The sequence below is a fragment of the Gopherus evgoodei genome, chromosome 17 (assembly GCF_007399415.2).
Source record: "Gopherus evgoodei ecotype Sinaloan lineage chromosome 17, rGopEvg1_v1.p, whole genome shotgun sequence".
Taxonomy (NCBI): Eukaryota; Metazoa; Chordata; order Testudines; family Testudinidae; genus Gopherus; species Gopherus evgoodei.
In genome coordinates, this window is record NC_044338.1 from 22,226,508 (window position 1) to 22,245,982 (window position 19,475).

General features: G+C 51.1%; 1 long non-coding RNA gene across 1 annotated transcript; it reads left to right on the forward strand.

Moving 5' to 3' along the window:
* The first annotated feature begins 2,231 nt into the window (after positions 1-2,231).
* LOC115636531 lies at positions 2,232-16,565 on the forward strand. The gene is made up of 3 exons (XR_003996980.1): positions 2,232-2,319; positions 14,365-14,506; positions 15,909-16,565. It is a non-coding gene; the product is annotated as an uncharacterized LOC115636531 (long non-coding RNA).
* The last annotated feature ends 2,910 nt before the right edge of the window (positions 16,566-19,475 follow it).

The following is a 19,475-nucleotide window of genomic DNA, read 5'->3' on the forward strand; positions in this document are numbered from 1 at the left end:
GCCGCCCAGCGCGCCCCCGGCCGGGCAGCTCATCTTCTTCCTGTGCCGCGCTCTGTCGCTGCGGGGCCGGGCCGAGCGGCTGCGGGAGGTGCTGCGGGGCGTGCGGGAGCAGAGCCGTGGCGCGCCTGCCGCCCTGGTGGCGGTGATCGTGCAGCCCCAGCCCGAGGAGGAGGCGGAGGCCCGCCGCCGCCTGGAGGAGCTGCTGGCGGAGCTGGGTTGCCCTAAGGCTCATGCCACAGGGGTCACCACAAAGCTATGTTGTTCAGGCTTCAGCTTCAACCTTGGGTGGTGAGGCTCAGGGCCATGGGCTGCAGTCCTGCACAGTGGGGCTTTGGCTTTCTGCCCTGGGCCCTAGCAAGTCTAATGCCAGCCCTGCTTGGTGGACCCCCTGAAACCTGCCCGTGGCCCTCCAGGGGGCCCCCGGACCTCTGGTTGAGAACCACTGAGCTAAATCATCATGTGAAAGGATTGGATGAAACCTCTCGGCCAGGCGAAGATTATGTGTTCCCCACTGCTATGGCAATCTGCATATCCAGGAGTAGGGGGCCTTAGTCTAGTAAGACCCCAAGGTTTTGCACCACCTTTACCATCTGTGGTCCGATGCCCTCAGTCACTGCCAATTTCCTCAAAATGTTTCCCCTTGTCTATCAGCATCACCTCTGCCTTTCCCAGATGGAGCTGGCCACTGTGTTTTATCCATCAGCTGCTTTCTTCCCAGCACTGGGATAGGCTGCATTGGTGGAAACTGTATCAGCAGAGAAGAGGCGTCACAATCTGTCATTCACATACATGTCACAATCTCCAAAGTCTCTTATGTGGATCTTGGCTAGGATGGGAGAGAGCACTGAGTCACATAGGGACTCCCTGTGGTCAGGATTTTGGTGGTAGGGAGTGTGGCCCCCTTGGTATCAATGCCTGCAGTGGGGTCTTGCAGAATAGGCTGAGAGGTAGGTTTGCTGTTGGTCGCCAGAAGAAGGTTGTCCATCAGCGAGGCCTGTTGTGTGCTGTGTCCTGGCCTGAGGCAGGCAGCCCTGAGTGTAGAATGTTGGCAGAGGACACCATTGTCCCAGTAACCACGGAGAAAGCCAGGCTGAGACCTGGAGCAGTAACTGGAAATATCTTGGAGGTGTGTAGGCTTCTAGGACTGCATGCTTGGTATCTGGTAACTACTTTGATGGACATGGATCTCAATTATGAGGAGGACCAGCCAGGTGTCCTCTGCCGGATTTCACCAGACATTCCTTCTTCCGAGTCTCCACGGCCTCTGAATAGGTAACTCGCCCAAACGCCACCAGAAATGTCTTGGGCATCTTAAAACCAAGGGGGCTGCTCCTCTTCCAATATGACATATATTTCAACACAGAGAGGTGCATGTGTCTGCAATTATCTAGAGACCATGACACATCCACCAACCAGGAGACACAAACTTAGCTTCAGCTATCCCTACACACTCACCTACGTGTCCCACCTCCGAAGGGGCATCCGCCGGTTCTCGGGCACCCCAGTCCAGCCTGCGGTGCAGACTCTACCCTGGGCACGGGGGCAACAACCTTTCCAGCAGGAGGCAGAGCATCTCGGGGGCAGGAAGCACCAATAACCCCGGCGAACCTGCAGCTCTGAGCTATTGGGAGCCGACCCCGCGGGGCAGGAGCTGGCTGCCCTGGGCTGGCCCGCGGGAGGGATGGCAGGAGGCAGCCTGCAGGCGGGGGGGCGCCGCTCCCGGGTGGGATTGTGACATGGCCGGGGGCGCAGCTCGTGGCCCCGCGGGCCCGGCCCAGCGGCGGGCGGCCATGGAGCGGCAGGAGCAGGCGGGCGGCGCCGAGCCCGGGGCGAGCCCGGACGGGGAGTTCCAGGCCGTGGTGCAGCGGACGCAGGTGCTGCTGCTGGCCGGGGAGACGTGGGAGCCGGACCGCGCCCAGGCCGCGCTCAGCTCCTTCGCCCACCAGGTGCTGCCCGTGGCCCGGCCGCCCAGCCCCGCGCCGCCCAGCGGGCCCCCAGCCGGGCAGCTCATCTTCTTCCTGTGCCGCGCCCCGTCGCTGCGGGGCCGGGCCGAGCGGCTGCGGGAGGTGCTGTGGGGCGTGCGGGAGCAGAGCCGCGGCGCGCCCGCCGCCCTGGTGGCGGTGATCGTGCAGCCCCAGCCCGAGGAGGAGGCGGAGGCCCGCCGCCGCCTGCAGGAGCTGCTCCTCGAGGTCTTCCAGCCGCCGGGGCCGGGCGCCGCGCCGCGGGTCGAGGTGCACACGGCGGTGTTCCGCCCCGGCCGGCCCGAGGGGGCCCTGGAGGTCAAGAAAGCCGCTTGCGAGGCGCTGAGGGAAGAGCCAGGTGCGGAGGGGGCCCTGGGGGCTGCCTGAGGCTGTGCCCGGCCTGGCATGTAGCGCAGAGGTGGGGCTGGCCCATGGGGCTGTGCCCGGCCTGGCATGTAGCGCAGAGGTGGGGCTGCCTGAGGCTGTGCCCGGCCTGGCATGTAGCGCAGAGGTGGGGCTGGCCCATGGGGCTGTGCCCGGCCTGGCATGTAGCGCAGAGGTGGGGCTGTGCCCGGCCTGGCATGTAGCGCAGAGGTGGGGCTGGCCCATGGGGCTGTGCCCGGCCTGGCATGTAGCGCAGAGGTGGGGCTGGCCCATGGGGCTGTGCCCGGCCTGGCATGTAGCGCAGAGGTGGGGCTGCCTGAGGCTGTGCCCGGCCTGGCATGTAGCGCAGAGGTGGGGCTGGCCCATGGGGCTGTGCCCGGCCTGGCATGTAGCGCAGAGGTGGGGCTGTGCCCGGCCTGGCATGTAGCGCAGAGGTGGGGCTGGCCCATGGGGCTGTGCCTGGCCTGGCATGTAGCGCAGAGGTGGGGCTGGCCCATGGGGCTGTGCCCGGCCTGGCATGTAGCGCAGAGGTGGGGCTGGCCCATGGGGCTGTGCCCGGCCTGGCATGTAGCGCAGAGGTGGGGCTGCCTGAGGCTGTGCCCGGCCTGGCATGTAGCACAGAGGTGGGGCTGGCCCATGGGGCTGTGCCCGGCCTGGCATGTAGCGCAGAGGTGGGGCTGTGCCCGGCCTGGCATGTAGCGCAGAGGTGGGGCTGGCCCATGGGGCTGTGCCCGGCCTGGCATGTAGCGCAGAGGTGGGGCTGGCCCATGGGGCTGTGCCCGGCCTGGCATGTAGCGCAGAGGTGGGGCTGCCTGAGGCTGTGCCCGGCCTGGCATGTAGCGCAGAGGTGGGGCTGGCCCATGGGGCTGTGCCCGGCCTGGCATGTAGCGCAGAGGTGGGGCTGTGCCCGGCCTGGCATGTAGCGCAGAGGTGGGGCTGGCCCAGGGGGCTGTGCCCGGCCTGGCATGTAGCGCAGAGGTGGGGCTGGCCCATGGGGCTGTGCCCGGCCTGGCATGTAGCGCAGAGGTGGGGCTGGCCCATGGGGCTGTGCCCGGCCTGGCATGTAGCGCAGAGGTGGGGCTGCCTGAGGCTGTGCCCGGCCTGGCATGTAGCACAGAGGTGGGGCTGGCCCATGGGGCTGTGCCCGGCCTGGCATGTAGCGCAGAGGTGGGGCTGTGCCCGGCCTGGCATGTAGCGCAGAGGTGGGGCTGGCCCATGGGGCTGTGCCCGGCCTGGCATGTAGCGCAGAGGTGGGGCTGGCCCATGGGGCTGTGCCCGGCCTGGCATGTAGCGCAGATGTGGGGCTGTGCCCATGTGGCTGTGCCCGGCCTGGCATGTAGCGCAGAGGTGGGGCTGTGCCCGGCCTGGCATGTAGCGCAGAGGTGGGGCTGGCCCATGGGGCTGTGCCCGGCCTGGCATGTAGCGCAGAGGTGGGGCTGGCCCACGGGGCTGTGCCCGGCCTGGCATGTCGCGCAGAGGTGGGGCTGGCCCATGGGGCTGTGCCCGGCCTGGCATGTAGCGCAGAGGTGGGGCTGGCCCATGGGGCTGTGCCCGGCCTGGCATGTAGCGCAGAGGTGGGGCTGGCCCATGGGGCTGTGCCCGGCCTGGCATGTAGCGCAGAGGTGGGGCTGTGCCCGGCCTGGCATGTAGCGCAGAGGTGGGGCTGGCCCATGGGGCTGTGCCCGGCCTGGCATGTAGCGCAGAGGTGGGGCTGGCCCATGGGGCTGTGCCCGGCCTGGCATGTAGCGCAGAGGTGGGGCTGGCCCATGGGGCTGTGCCCGGCCTGGCATGTAGCGCAGAGGTGGGGCTGGCCCATGGGGCTGTGCCTGGCCTGGCATGTAGCGCAGAAGTGGGGCTGGCCCATGGGGCTGGGGGGCTCTCCCTGGTAATGTCCCCGAACCCGGATCTTAGGCCCCTTCGGGACCCGCTCTCAGGCCTGCTCTGCACATCAAAACTAGACCAGCAGAGCCGGGTGTTGCTCATGGCTGTGAAAAATGAGAGGCCCTGAGCCCCGTCCTCAGGTCAACCCAACGCCCAGCGTAGCCAGGGCTAGGTGGGCGGAAGAGTTCTCCCATCGACCTACCTACAGCCTCAGTGAGATGGATTATCTACATCAGGGTAGGTGACCTATGGCTTCAGCACGCAAACTGATTTTCAGTGGCACTCACGCTGCCCGGGTCCTGGCCACCAGTGTGGGGGGCTCTACATTTTAATTTAATTTTTAATGAAGCTTCTTAAACTTTTAAAAACCTTATTTACTTTACATACAACAATAGTTTAGTTATATATTATAGACTTTTAGAAAGAAACCTTCTAAAAACATTAACATGTATTATTGGTATGCGAGACCTTAAATTAGAGTGAATAAATGAAGACTGGCACACCGCTGCTGAAATGTTGCTGACTCCTGATCTACATCCGTGGAACAAACCTTTCAGGGGACATAGGAAGCATCTACACTATGGTGCCGCGGTGGCCCAACTGCAGTGTGGTAGCTGGGTCCCTGTAGCAGCTGAAGTGTGGACATGCCCTTAGATGGAAGATGCTGGGAAGAGCAGAGTATTGTCACTGCAGCCAAATTCATCTTCAGAGAAAGCACTGATTTCCCCAAGGCCTCTCCTCCTTAGCGACAAAGAGTGACTGTGATCCCGGGCTGAGGGACGTGCTCGAGAGTTGTGCCAGTGGAACCTGGACATGGAACTGAAAATCCCACTGGACTTTCTACCCCATCACTGCTCTCTGCAGCACCCCATAGTCTGTCAGCAGGGCTGTCTTGGAGGATCTGCTGTTCGTTTCTTTCCCCACCGTGTAGCTGCCAAGAGCTCAGCCAGGCTGAATCTCTGGGATTCCTACAACGGGGGCCGGTTTTCACTGGGAAATTGAATTGTATTTCAGCTTGAGTCTTAAGCGCCGAGTTAGCTGATGTGATGCTGTGATCAGTGTGACTAGAACCGGCTGTTCAGTATCCTCTCATCGTGCCGTGGCTGCACTCCACTAAGAGCTAGGTTCACTCCCCACCAACTGACAAGCTGCTGGACACAACCGGGCCATGTCTGTGCTGCCCACTGCGATGCTCAGCATTGTACCTAGTTTGATTGCTACAAATAGAGTGTGAACCGAGTGAAGCTTCCTTGTGATGAAAATCCTGAGGGAGTGCGATGGGAAGAGGATAAGGATGTGGCCAGTGGGTCCCTGGACTGCATGTATCGGCCGATAAGGGGAAGCAGGTCCCTGGCCTATACTCCTGCCCCATACCCTGAGGTAGGGACCATTCAGGAGATGTATAAGGATTCTGTTCCTCAGACCCCAAGAAGGGCTTAGCATAAGCTTCAAAGCTTGTCTCACTCTGCAGCAGAAGTTAGTCGATGAAGAGCTATTCCCTCACCCTCCATTGTCTCTCGCAGACCTATGAGAATGTGGCTCAGCAAGAGCCTGTTTACTCAGGCTGTGTCCTTTGTGTAGGAATATCACCGTTGGGAGGTGGTCCCAGCTTCACCAGCTCCCCGCTGAATATGCTCTGCATGTTTGTTTAATGGAGAGTTTACCCCTTTCCCTAGGTCATTAATGAAGATGTGAAATAAATAGGGCAAAACACCTATGCCTCCTCCACTGCCATAAACAACAACTAACTGAAAACTGTCACTTTTATTGTCCCGCTTTGTCCACGATGCTTCCGGCAGTGGTTGGTTTGATTTCCAGACAGTGGTGAGATTATGATGTTAGAGGTTACTCAGCCAGCCGTTGTAAGGTTGGAGGAAGGTCACTGGATTATTCCCATGAACTTGATTTCAAGATTCAAGCCAAATTCTGATTTTCCAGACTCCAAATATGTGAACTATTCAAGTTTGTATGTAGCTCTGTGCCTGAAAATTATGATGAAGTCGCAATTTCTTTTTACATTTCTGTGATTTTGTTGATTTTTTTACCTCCATTATCCCACAAGACCTTTCTGTTATTGGGGTTTACCAGTACCTCATTCTTAGAGAGTGGGACTGTGACTGGCATAAACCAGACAATCCTCTTAATAATTAAAATTTGTGCACATTAATGTGCAAAGGCTGCCTGCATCTTCCACTCACCGTGGAGTTCCCCTTCTGGAAAAACTGGCCCATATGAGCCAGTCAGCCAGATAGGAAATATCATACAAGCCTCACATTTGCAGGGAAACAGCCATCTTCTGAAAGGCTGGAGTGCCATGACCAGAGCCGGTGGGAAAGAGCTGAGATGTAGGGTGAATCCTAGGATATGCGACTAGGACTTCTTTAAATGTGTCCAGACAGAACGGTCACCCAGACTGCACGCTGATAGGCATGATACCAAATTCTGAGCTCTGCATCAGCACATTTTTGAATTAGCTGAAGAATTTCGCATTTTAGTTCTAGGACTGATTGCATCCCCTTGGCTACCTGGCCCCTGAGAATCAGGGGTGGCTCTAGGCATTTTGCTGCCCCAAGCACAGCAGGCAGGCTGCCTTTGGTGGCTTGCCTGTGGGAGGTCCCCAGTCCTGCAAATTCAGCAGCAGCCTGCGGGAGGTACGTTGAAGCCGCGGGACCAGCGGACCCTCCAGAGGCATGCGGCCGAAGGCAGCCTGCCTGCCGCTCTTGAGGCGACCGGCAGAGCGCCCCCCCGCAGCTTGCCCCCTCAAGCACGCGCTTGGGGTGCTGGTGCCTGGAGCCGCCCCTGCTGAGAATCCTCTTGAAGGTATTTCCACCTACACCTGCTTTCCTGGCACATGGCCTATAACTTGTATTGCTGCAGAGAAATTTGCACCTCTACGCTAGGAGAAAGGGAAGAAAGTATTAGTATTATTTTGGAGAAAGAGGAGGGGAGAGAGAGACTGTGTAGGATCCTGCTCACAGTTGAATAACCCATTTGCCCTGTGTTGTGGCTGCCTGTTTTGGCTGAGAAAGGGAACTTGTCATCCTCCTAGTGCCATGCTCAGAAATGGGAGAGACTGGTTCAGAACTGAAAACCATGGGAGACTGGGGCATGTCTGTTGGACTGAAGGACCTGAGGAAGGAAATATCTTGAATACCGTGTCCAGTTCTGTTCGCCCCATCTCCAAATGGATGTGGTGGAACTAGAGGCAGTTCAGAGAAGAGCAGCAAAGATGGTCAAGGGTATGGAATGGCTTCCATATGAGGAGAGATTATAAAAAATTAGGGCTGTTTGGTTTAGAAAAGAGAGGTTTATGTGGGGATATGATAAAGCAGGGGTGGGCAAACTACAGCCCAGGGGCCACATCTGGCCCTTGAGGCATTTTAATTCGGCCATCAAGCTCCTGGCAGGGAATGGGGTCCAGGGCTTGCCCTGCTCTGGTGCTCCAGCCAGGGAACAGGGTCGGGGGCTTGCCATGGCTCTGCAATGGTCCCCGTAAGCAGCTGCATGTCCCTCTTCCGGCTCCTACGCATAGAGGCAGCCAGGGGGCTCTGCTCCACACACTGCCCCTGCCCCAAGCGCCACCCTGCAGCTCCCATTGGCTGGGATCCATGGCCAATGGGAGCTTCAGGGGTGGTGCCTGCAGACGGGGCAGCGCACAGAATTGCCTGGCTGCGCCTCCATGTAGGAGCCAGAGGGGGGATATGCCACTGCTTCCAGGAGCTGCTTGAGGTAAGAGCCTCCCGAAACCTGCACCCATGACCTCCTCCTATGCCCCAACCCTCTGCCTCAGCCCTGATCCCCCTCCTGCCCTCTGAAACCCTCTGTCTCAGTCCAGAGCACCCTCCTGGAACCTCAACTCCTCATCCCCAGCCCAACCCAGAGCCCTCACCCCTCCCTGCACCCCAACCCCCAATTTTTTGAGCATTCATGGCCCGCCATAGAATTTCCATACCCAAATGTGGCCCTTGGGCCAAAAAGTTTGCCCACCCCTGTGATAGAGGCTCTGTGAAACAAGAACATAAGAATGGCAGAGCTGAGTCAGATCAATGGTCCATCTAGCTCAGTATACTGTATTCTGACAGCCACCAGTGCCAGATGCTTCAGAAGGAATAAACAGAACAGAACAATTGTCAGTGATCCCATCCCCTGTTGTCTAGTCCGAGCTTCTGGCATTTGGAGGTTTAGGGACATCTGGAGCATAGAGTTGTATCTGCGACCATCTTTGCTAAAAGCCATTGATGGACCTATCCTCTGTCTAATTCTTTTTTGAACGCAGTTATAGTTTTGGCTTTCACAATATCCCCTGGCAATGAGTTCCACAGCTTGACTGTGTGTTGTGTGAAGTACTTACTTATGTTCATTTTAAACCTGTTGCCTAGTAATTGCATTGGGTGAGCCCCAGTTCTTGTGCTATGTGAAGGGGTAAATAACACTTCCTGAGTCACTTTCCCCACACTAGTCATGATTTTATAGACCTCTGGCCCCTTAGTCATCTCTTTTCCAAGTCTTTTAATTTCTCCTCATGTGGAAGTTGTTCCATACCCCAATGATTTTTGTTGCCCATCTGTGCCTTTTCCAGTTCTACTATATTTGGAGATGGGATGTCCAGACCTGCACATGTTATTCAAGGAGTGGGCTTAGCATGTGGATTTCCATACTGGCATTATGGTATTTTCTGTCTTTGTCTCTATCCCTTTCCTTATGGTCCCCAACATTCTTTTTTTTTTGACTGTCGCTGCATATTGAACAAATGTTGTCAGAGGACTATCCATGACCACTCCAAGATCTCTTTCTTAAATAGTAACACCTAATTTAGACCCCATCATTTTGTATGTATAGTTGGGATTATGTTTTCCAATGTGCATTACTTTGCACTTATCAACATTGAATTTCATCTGCCATTTTGTTGTCCAATCACCCAGTTTTGTGAGATCCCTTTGTAGCACTTCACTCTCTGCTTTGGATTTAACTATCTTGAGTAGTTCTGCATCATCTGCAAACTTCTCCGCCTCACCGTTTACTCCTTTTCCTGATAATTTATGAATATGTTGAACAGCACAGGTCCTAGTACAGATCCTTGTGGGACCCTGCTATTTACCTCTTTCTATTGTGAATTCCTACCCTTTGCTTCCTGTTTTTGAACCAGTTACTGATCCATAAGAGGATCTTCCCTCTTATGCCACGGCAGCCTATTTTGTTTAATGTGGGACCTTGTCAAAGGCTTTCTGAAAATCCAAGTACATTATGTCCACTGGATCCCACCTTTGGCAACGTGCTTGTTTATACCCTCAAAGAATTCTAATAGATTGGTGAGGTATTATTGCCCTTTACGAAAGTTCATTTAATTCTGTTCTTTACCATAGTTTCAATCAGTTTGCCTGGTACTGAAGTTAGTCTTACCAGCCTGTAATCACCAGGATCTCCTCTGGAGCCATTTTAAAAAAAATCACTGTTACCTTAGCTATCCTCCAGTCATCTCAAACAGAGGCTGATTTAATCAAGAGGTTACATACCACAGTTAATAATTCTGCAATTATATATTTGAGTTCCTTCAGAACTGTTGGTTGAATCCCATCTGGTTCCAGTGACTTATTATAGTTTATCAGTTTGTCCTAAAACATCCTCTATTGACTCTACAATCTAGGATAATTCTTCAGATTTGTAGCTAAAAAGAATGGCTTAGATGTGGGAATCTCCCTCACATCCTCTGCAGTGAAGACCAATTCAAAGAATTCGTTTAGCTTCTCTGGAACTGCCTAATGTTCTCTGGAACTGCCAAATGTTAAATTTGATTACATTATGGTTGTCATTACCATTACATTGTGGTTACATTGTGGTGTCATTACATCACATTGTGGTTGCCATTACCACATTCTGCTTTCTTTCACATATAGCGCCACCCCTCACCAGCGTAGTATATATATTCCTATATATTATGTATTCTGGTATTGGTGTCCCATGGATCATCATTTTTCCATCAAGTTTATGTGATGCCTATTATATCAATATCCTTATTTAATACTAGGCACTCAGTTCACTCAAATTCACCCCTGTTCATATTTAGACTTCTACCGTTTGTGTACAGGCACTTATCAAATTTGTCAACATTTTGTTGTCTGCTTTCATGTGAGATAATTGAATGGGAATCTTTTTCATTGGACTGTTTCTCTTCAGTTCCTGCCTGTATTTTATCAACTTCTATCCTCTCTTCACTATGATATAGGACAGGGGTCGGCAACCTTTCAGTAGTTCTGTGCCGAGTCTTCATTTATTCACTCTGGTTTAAGGTTTCGCGTGCCAGTGATACGTTGTAACGTTTTTAGACTGGTTCTTTCTATACGTCTATAATATATAACTAAACTATTGTTGTATGTAAAGTAAATAAGGTTTCTAAAAAGGTTTAAGAAGCTTCATTTAAAATTAAATTAAAATGCAGAGTCCCCCGGACCGGTGGCCAGGACCTGGGCAGTGTGAAAGCCGCTGAAAATCAGCTTGTGTGCCGCCTTTGGCACCCATGCCATAGGTTGCCTCCCCCTGATATAGGATATAAATCCTCCCCATAGAATGTCTCTATCTGAACCGTATGCTTCTTCACAACTGTAGGCTTTCCCCCAGCCCTTAATTTAAAACTCCTCTATGACATTTTAAATTTTACATGCCAGCAATCTGCTTCCATTTTGAGTTGGGTCAAGTCCATCCTTCCTGTATCGGCTCCCTCTTTCCTAAAGGTTTCCCAGTTCCAAATAAACCTAAATTCCTCCTCCCAACACCATCCTCTCATCCACCATTGAGACCTGCAGTTCTGCCTGTCTAACTAGCCCTGAACATGGAACTGGAAGCAATTCACAGAATGCTCCCATGTAGGTCCTGAACTTTAATCTCTTACCTAGAAGCCTAAATTTGGCCTGCAGGACCTCTCTTCCACCTTTCCCTGTGTCATTGGTACCTACATGTACCATGATCACTGGTTCCTCCCCAGGATGAATGGGTTGGAAAAAATGTAATTTACCCATTCCCACAATACAAAAACCAGGCGTCACCCAATGAAATTAATAGGCAGCAGGTTTAATATAGATAAGAGTCAATACTTTTTCACACAATGAACAATTTACTTGTGGAACTCATGGCTAGAAGTATAACTGGGTTCCAAAAAGAACTAGATAAGTTCTTGGAGGATAGGCCCCTCAGTGGCGATTTTCCAAGATGGTCAGGGATGCAACCCCACGCTTGGGCAACCTTAAACCTCTGACTGTCAGAAGCAGGGAGGGGAAGACAGGTGTGAGTCTTTCCAGTATTTCCCTGTTCTGTTGTACACTATCCATGAAGCTCAGGTACTGGCAATTGTCAGAGACAGGATACTAGGCTAGGATTGGTCTGACTCAATATGGCCGTTCTTATGTTCTTAGAATCTGTTTCTGAACTGCTTGTGCTTTCAGGGAGATTGGCAGATGGAGGAGGAAGGTCAAGGGCTAGACCTGAAAAGTTTTTGAGGAAGAACATGATTCTTGATCTGGGAAAATCCCATTTTCAACAGTGACTTAGGCACTTTGAAGCCTAGTGCTCATTGATAGTCAATAGGACTTAGACTCCTAAGTGACTTCTGAAATTGTGACTACAATTCCTAAGTTACTCAGGTGTTGCTGAAAATGTTACCTCTGATCCTGTTCTGCCAGCTTGTGTCAGGCCATGACTGCTGTGTTTCCTGCGGGGTCTTAAAGGGCTGTGACTGCTCCCCCAAATCACCATGAGGCCCGAAAGGGGCAGATGCCACTGCACTGGGGATGCAGGACAGTGATCTTGTACCCATAACAGAGGCCTTTATGGGTCCACAACAAGCAGTGCGCCCATGGCCCACGCTGTTGGCCATTGCCCTCGATCCTAATGTGGATTCAGAGGTATGAAAGTGCTGCACAAACCAATCACAAGGAAGGGACCTGTGAATAGGGTTGCCACATGTCCAGTTTTCAACAGGAACACCTGGTCATTAAATGTCCGGTTGGCAGTGCAGGAGGGCTAGTAGGCTCCCTGCCCAGCTCTGTGAGGCTCCGGGAAGCGGCCGGCATGTCCAGCTCCTAGGTGGAGAGGGAACCATAGGGGCTTTGCACACTGCCCCTGCCCTGAGCATTGGCCAGGAGCCGCGAGTGATGGAGGGAGGGGAGATGGAGTCAGCAGGGCGAGGCCTTGGAGAAGGGGAGTGGGACAGGTTTAGGGCCTTGAGGAGGGGGCAGGGCTAGGGTGTTTGGTTTTCTGCAGTTAGAAAGTTGGCAACCCTACCTGTGAATAGGAGAGCCTTCGGTGCAGTACAGGCAGCCACCTCCTGCTGCAGAGGCAGGAAGGAAACTGGCAGGAGGCAGGAAGGGGTGGAGCTGATAGTACCAATGAAGGCTGCTCTCTTCATAACCTGCCTGACTGCAGCAAGGAGGAGGAGCTGCCCCATGAGCCCTGAGCTACATAAACGTTGCTGGCTTGAACGTTTTGTGGTTGGCTGACACGAGCAAACTGCCTGGCGTTCTACAGTGTCCTCTTTGCGTTCACATGGGTTTATAAAGGGTTCACTCCTTGGGGCAGGCCTGTCGTTCTGTTCTGGGTTTGGCAGCTCCCAGCCCAGTGGGACCTGGGTCTTTAATTCTAGCCCCTAGGTTTTGTCACAGTACAGATAACTTATAACGCCAAGCCTCGTAGAGTGGGAAGCATTTCTGCTGTCTTGTGTTTGACACTGTAAGTGTTCATAGCAAGATGCACTGACCAGTTGATAAACTGGATGTAACTTCGAATCCTAGTGGAGCCATAGAACAAAAGGCCCCGTGTGTGCAGGAGGCTGGGGTTTGGGATGAGGGCTAGTCACTTATCACAGTAGTATCTGAGCACCTTCCAGTTGTACATTAAAGCACATGACATGCATCTGTCACTTGTCCATTCTCTCACCCCCTGACAGGGAGAAGGGTGTGCGGTGGTGGGCTTTAGTTTGGAGTTTTTATCTTACTAAATATCTACCCATGTGGCTAGACGTTGATGTTAGAGAAGGCAAAGCCAAAGACATTCTCCTTGTACTGTGAACGGAAGGTGGGGAGGGCTGGGACGGTCCTTAGTTCCTGGAGAAGTTAATTCCACCACCTTGGACCAGCCCCTGAGAAAGCTCCATCTCCCACTCAGGCGAGCTTTACCTTATTGTAGAGAGCTCCATTGGGCCAGAGAAGTACTGTGGTCGGCTGAGGTTCCCTTTGTGTAGGACGGAGGTTGTACTGAAGGGTTGGGGGAAGCAATAGGAGGATGTGAAGAGGCTTCTGCCAGCCCTGCTGATAGAGGGAGCGTGTCTGTCATTTGTGAAGTGGTGTCATAACTTAGAGGCCATGTCAGACCTTTGGCTGCTAATGGATTCCCAGGGAGCTGCTGTGCTAAGAGTGTTCCTTCCAGCTATGCCTGGCAAAGTGAGGGTGACCATTTGGATGAAGAGAACTTGCTACTTGCATCTGCACCTTCATGTCCCCTGCACTAGGCTGCTGTAACATGCTCTTTCTGGAGCTGCCTCCTAAGGAAATGTGGAAATGGAAACTAGTGCTTAACACTGCTGCTAGATTGTTTGGAGTGGAGCTTCCTACCCAGGGGATAGAACACTGCGCTCTGGGTTCTCAACAGGCTGCTCGATGCTTTACACATGCAGATTGAGGAGCTGGTTTTCAACTCTAAAACTCTGAGTGGTTTTGGACCCAGTTACCTGAGACTTTCCTCGTGTGATCATGGTGGCACTGCAATCAACAGCCAAGCTGCAGCAGGAGTTCCCTGACTTTCGATGTGGGGAGGTGGCTGGCAGGGCATGCTCAGCGAGGGCCCCTTGACTCTGGAGCTTGCTTCTCCTTTGCTGCTTCGGATCCCGGCTTTGTTAACCTTCCCCGCATGTTGCCAAGCCCGTGTCTTTCCCCAGGCAGTGAGGAGAAGGGGCGAGCTGAGAGGGACTGTGACTTTGGGCAGGCTGTTAGTTTGAGGGGCAGTGTGTGTGGTTCTGTTTGCTGATTATAGTTGAGAATGGGAATTGACTGTAAAGATACAGTGGACTTGAGGTGGGGCCTGTTCTTATACACTGAAAAAATAGAGGTATAGAATTTTTTTTTACTATTTTTTATAACATTTTCTTTGCCAGAAGACGCTGTTTGGGTTTCACGAGCCACCCTCTTCAAAGTCCTGGGGGCGCTCTGTGTGGCATGCGCTGGTATTATTGGAAGCCAGTACATGAACACTAGCATCTGAGACCGGGTCCCATCGGGCCTGCGCCCTGCCCACAGGTGGGTATCCTTTGACTCTACTCTGCTAGTTACATTTAGCCATTAGCAAACAAATCTGTCCACAGCGATGTCCCATTAGCAAACCCATTTGTCTAACATAGCCTGTCTGCCAGACGGAAGCTGGTTAAGTGACTCACGCTGTATTCTAGCTAAAATATGCTTAGCAGTTCATTAGACTTTGGCATCCGTAACTAATTACATTTGTTGCATCCCTTGTAAGGCGGTGACTCTTACATGGCAATATGCTAATGTCACAGGGACACCCAATGCAGGGCCTGTTCCTGGCAATAATCGTTTATATGGTCTCTGGTCAGTGCCTTTTATCTGTGGATCACCAAGCCCTTCACAACATCTTGGTGGGGCAATCAAAGTTAAACTTTGTTCCAGTCAGATAGAGGATGTCTCTCTTCCTGTTCTAAATTCCTAGGACCTGATTTTTCCGCCCCAGTTCAAGCCCCTTTGCACCACCCAGGTGACACAGAGGAGCTGAATCTGGCCCTGAGGGTACCCTCGGCATAGCGTAGCCAACCCAGACACCAAATACCCGCCAGTCTATCCTGCCATATGGGTGATGCCCAGGGTGGAGCAGGCCCGTGCAATACCCAGCTGTTGTAATGTCCTGTGTACCATTTATATTGCTGTACCAGTCCAGTCAGGTTGGGGCCCCATTGGGCTCTTCACTGAACAAACATATGGTATGTGACAATCCCTGCCCCAAAGACCTTACAAACCACACCTGGCTGGTGGGTCCAGGCTAGAGCAGTACACGTGAATCATGAGACTCATGGAGATGCAGTTTGCTCCCTTTAGCAGTCCCAGGTGTCTCTTGGTACAAGAGAAAATTTGTCACTGGATTTCGAGGGTAGGAAGGTCTTAAATCCACGTTGTCATTTCCCTACACGCCAGCCCTCACATCTGTGGCTTGTAGAAGCAGTCTTGTTTTGGGTTCACTCTGCTGCCTCTCCAATGGGTGACCTGACAGCTATTGCTGGAGCTGGGCTAACATTCTCCAACCTCTGTACAAAGTTTGGGATGGGGGGATTGTTTGTGCCAGATGGAAATGCTCAGCCCTGCTCACCAAAGCCAAGAGAGAAACCACTCTGGTACTCAAGCTATAGCGAGGATTTTCCATGAAGTGGAGAGTAAATCAGTTATAACCAAAATACAAAACTTACTGAAGTGTTTTTTCCCTTCATGCAAAACGTAAGTATTAACATTAGTGCCTACGCAGCTGACTCCTCTGTAAATGTGTGATGTGTTTTGCTTTAATGGTGTGGTCTGATTCGCTGTCACGCAGGAAGCATAGAACCGTGTGGTTACTAACATATTAATGTTACCTACAGTTCACTGCTGCTGTCTCCTAACTTCATGTTTGTGCCTACCCCCTTTCTTTTTTCTGCAGGCCGCTGTCCATCTGGATCTTAACTACCATCCAAAATAAAAAACATCATCCTGTAAGATTTGTGTGTCTGTACCTTTACATTTCCACTTAAAACCTTTATCACACTTTCAAACACGAATATGCAGCAGTCACATTTTAGGTCTTACTCCTCAGAACAAATGTCTTTGCTATAGGAAAAATGGGAACATGTTTGAGATTATTCTGATATTTCCACTATTTTTCACTTTTTAAATGTCAATTTTCAGTCCTGTGGTTTTCTCCAGTCACATTAGCCAATCTTGATCAATGCCATTACTGACTTCAGCATAAAACAGGGGAGATCAACTAGAGTGGTTCGCTAAGTGATCATCATGTTGCCTCTATTGCTCAGCACTGGGGTTAGTATGAATGTGTCACTGACGGAAGTACAGCTTTATCCTGGGAAGAGTAGTTGGTGCAAAAATGAAGTGTGATTTATGCTCATGTGTAAAAGTCCAGTTGAATTGTACAGGTAAATAACACATGAATCTTAACATTTATTCAAATTAGTCCATCACTTCTGAATATTATTTTAACTAATTGACCTTTCTACCTCTGTTCAGACTTCTCCATCTGTTATTCCTTCTGTCATAAACAGATAGCTAAGGGTTAATGTCTCTTTCACCTGGAAAGGAGTAACCTGAAACACCTGACCAGAGGACCAATCAGGAAACAAGACTTTTTCAGATCTGGGCGGAGGGAAGTTTTGGGTGTGAGTTCTTTGTTTTTTGTCTTGTGTCTGTGCCCTCTCGGCTATGAGAGTGATTTTTCTATCTCCAGCTTTCTAATCTTCTGTTTCCAAGTTGTAAGTACAAGAATAGTAAGACAATAATAGGTTTATATTGTTTTCTTTTGTATTTAAATGTGTGTAGTTGCTGGAATGGTTAAATTGTATTCTTTTTGGATAAGTCTGTTTATTCATTTTTTTTCTTTTAAGCAAATGACCCTGTATTTGTCACCTTAATACAGAGAGACCATTTTTATGTCCTTTTCTTTCTTTTTATATAAAGCTTTCTTTTTAAGACCTGTTGGAGTTTTTCTTTAGTGGGAACTCCAGGGAATTGAGTCTGCAGCTCACCAGGGAATTGGTGGGAGGAAGAAGTCAGAGGGAAAATCTTTGTGTTAGATTTACTAGCCTGACTTTGCATACCCTCTGGGTGAGAGGGGAGGAGGAGGAGAGATTAGCTCTCTCAGTACTTGTGTTTTCCAGGACTGGAAACAGGGAGAGTGGAGTCCCTCTGTTTAGATTCACGGAGCTTGCTTCTGTATATCTCTCCAGGAACCCAGGGAGGGAACACCTAGAGGGGAGGAGGGGGAAGGGAGATGGTTTATTCCCCTTTGTTGTGAGACTCAAGGAATCTGAGTCTTGGGGTCCCCCAGGGAAGGTTTGGGGAGACCACAGTGAGCTAGGCACTGTATAAATCCCTGGCTGGTGGCAGCGTTATCAGGTCCAAGCTGGTAACTAAGCTTGGAGTTTTCATGCTAACACCCATATTTTGGACGCTAAGGTCCAGATCTGGGAAAAATGTTATGACACCTTCATCAGCCATCTCAACATGAGACAACAGTGCAATGCTGGTCGTGAAAAAAGCAAATGCAATCTTGGGTTGCGTTAACAGAGGGATAGCATGCAATATAGATGCTGACTTTTGTTTTTGCCAATGGGTGCTTTTGAAGAGGTGTGTGTGTTTGGGGGTGGGGCACTCTGACAGTTTTCAGTATATTTATGTAACCCTTTTGCCCGTCAGAGCTGGCAGCAACAAGGGCTGGGTTCAATATCTAGGGGTTCTGTTTCAATAACACAATGCATAACCAGCTTGAGCCCCCACCCAGTGACCTGGGACAATTACCTACCACCTCCCCGGTGCCTCTACGAGACAACACTTCTCCTTTCGCAAGCACAGAGTCGGAGCATAGCAAAAGTCTTTTAATAAAGGAGGGAAACAATGCTGCATTATGTTGGGGAAACACCACAAACAGGTTTCATAACACAAACCATGAGCAAAAGACCCTCCCACAAGTAAGTTTGTCAGTGTCTGTTTCCCCTCAGGGTCTTAAGTCCAGCAACCCAACAGTCACCCCACACACAGTTTCTGACCTTGCTCAGTACAGCCCCCATAGTTCAGAAGTTCCTCTGCAGAGTTTACCTCCTAGCCTGGATGGAAGAAGGGAAGGTATGGGGGAGCAGCTTACATGTTCCGCTGCTTGGGTTGGTGGCCGATTGCCATGCCTCTCCATGGGGTTCTGCTGCAGTCTTCATCACAAGGTGCATCCCTCCACCAACCACCCTCTCCAACCATGCCTCTCCGCTAGCTGCTCACCAACTTGTCTTCAGCCCCGTCACCCAACACAGCTGTCAGTGATCTCAGCCCTTTAGTGACTTCAGCTCTCAGTAATTTTAGCTGGTAGTAAGGGAGTTTCAGTGCTATCACACCACTAGCCCAGAATACATCTGGGTATCACTGATATCAGCTCTGTAGCACCAATAAGACTTGTTATAGAATCAAAATCATCTCTCTTATTGCACACTGGAGAAACGAGTAATAAAGATGGTATATCAGGAACTTAAGAAATAGCTCATGTTACCAGACACACACATTCATCCCCACCTCTTCTCAACTTACTGGGATTTGGAACCCATGTCCCTTGCCTAGTGAGTGCTACTTAGTTGAGGGCAAGTCCCTCTGTCATAAAATGCCAAGTATAGTTCTACTGTCCTTGATTCACATAACCAGGATAACAGCCCTTGCCCTAATAACAAAAAGAGTGGGGATCCCACAGCAGCCAAAGTGACCATTTGGGCAAGCAGTCCATCACGCTAGGCAGGGTGGGTTTGCCCATGCAAATGAGATCAGCCCCTGAAGTCCTTTTCCACAGCTCACCACCAGAGATCAGGGGAGAGCTCATTCTGACTGCTTACATCTGTACACTTCTTTCCTATTCTAGTTATTGAATGTGTCTGTCATTTGTATCTTTACTGTTTTAATAATGATTAAATTGTTATGAATTACATAATTACATTCTCCTGAATTACAGTATATTAAAATCATTGCAATCACCTACAAACTGTCTTCACTAACATCTCAGTTTAAAAACATTCTGTCTCACTGTAGCTTTCTGGATGAAACTGTCAGCAATCTTATTCACATCTAGTTCCCTGGTATGGTCTTGACGCACATTAAGGACAGCTACGCTATTCAGTTGCGTCTGTCCCGCTGATGACTGGAGATCATTTTTAAGACTTCTGAAGAATGAGCATTCCGCAGTTCAGGATGAGAGAGGCACAGTGAGAAGGATTTTTATACATCTGCAGTACTGCTTCCAGAGTACTGCAGGTAACTCCACAATCTCTTTCTTGATGGGTAACAGCTAATTTAGAATCCATCATTTTGTATGTATAGTTGGGATTATATTTTGCCACGTGCATTTAACATTGAATTTCATCTGCCATTTTGTTGCCAAGTCACCTAGTTTTGTGACGTCCCTTTGTAGCTCTTCGTAGTCTGCTTTGGACTTAACTATCTTGAATAATTGTGTATCATCTGTATA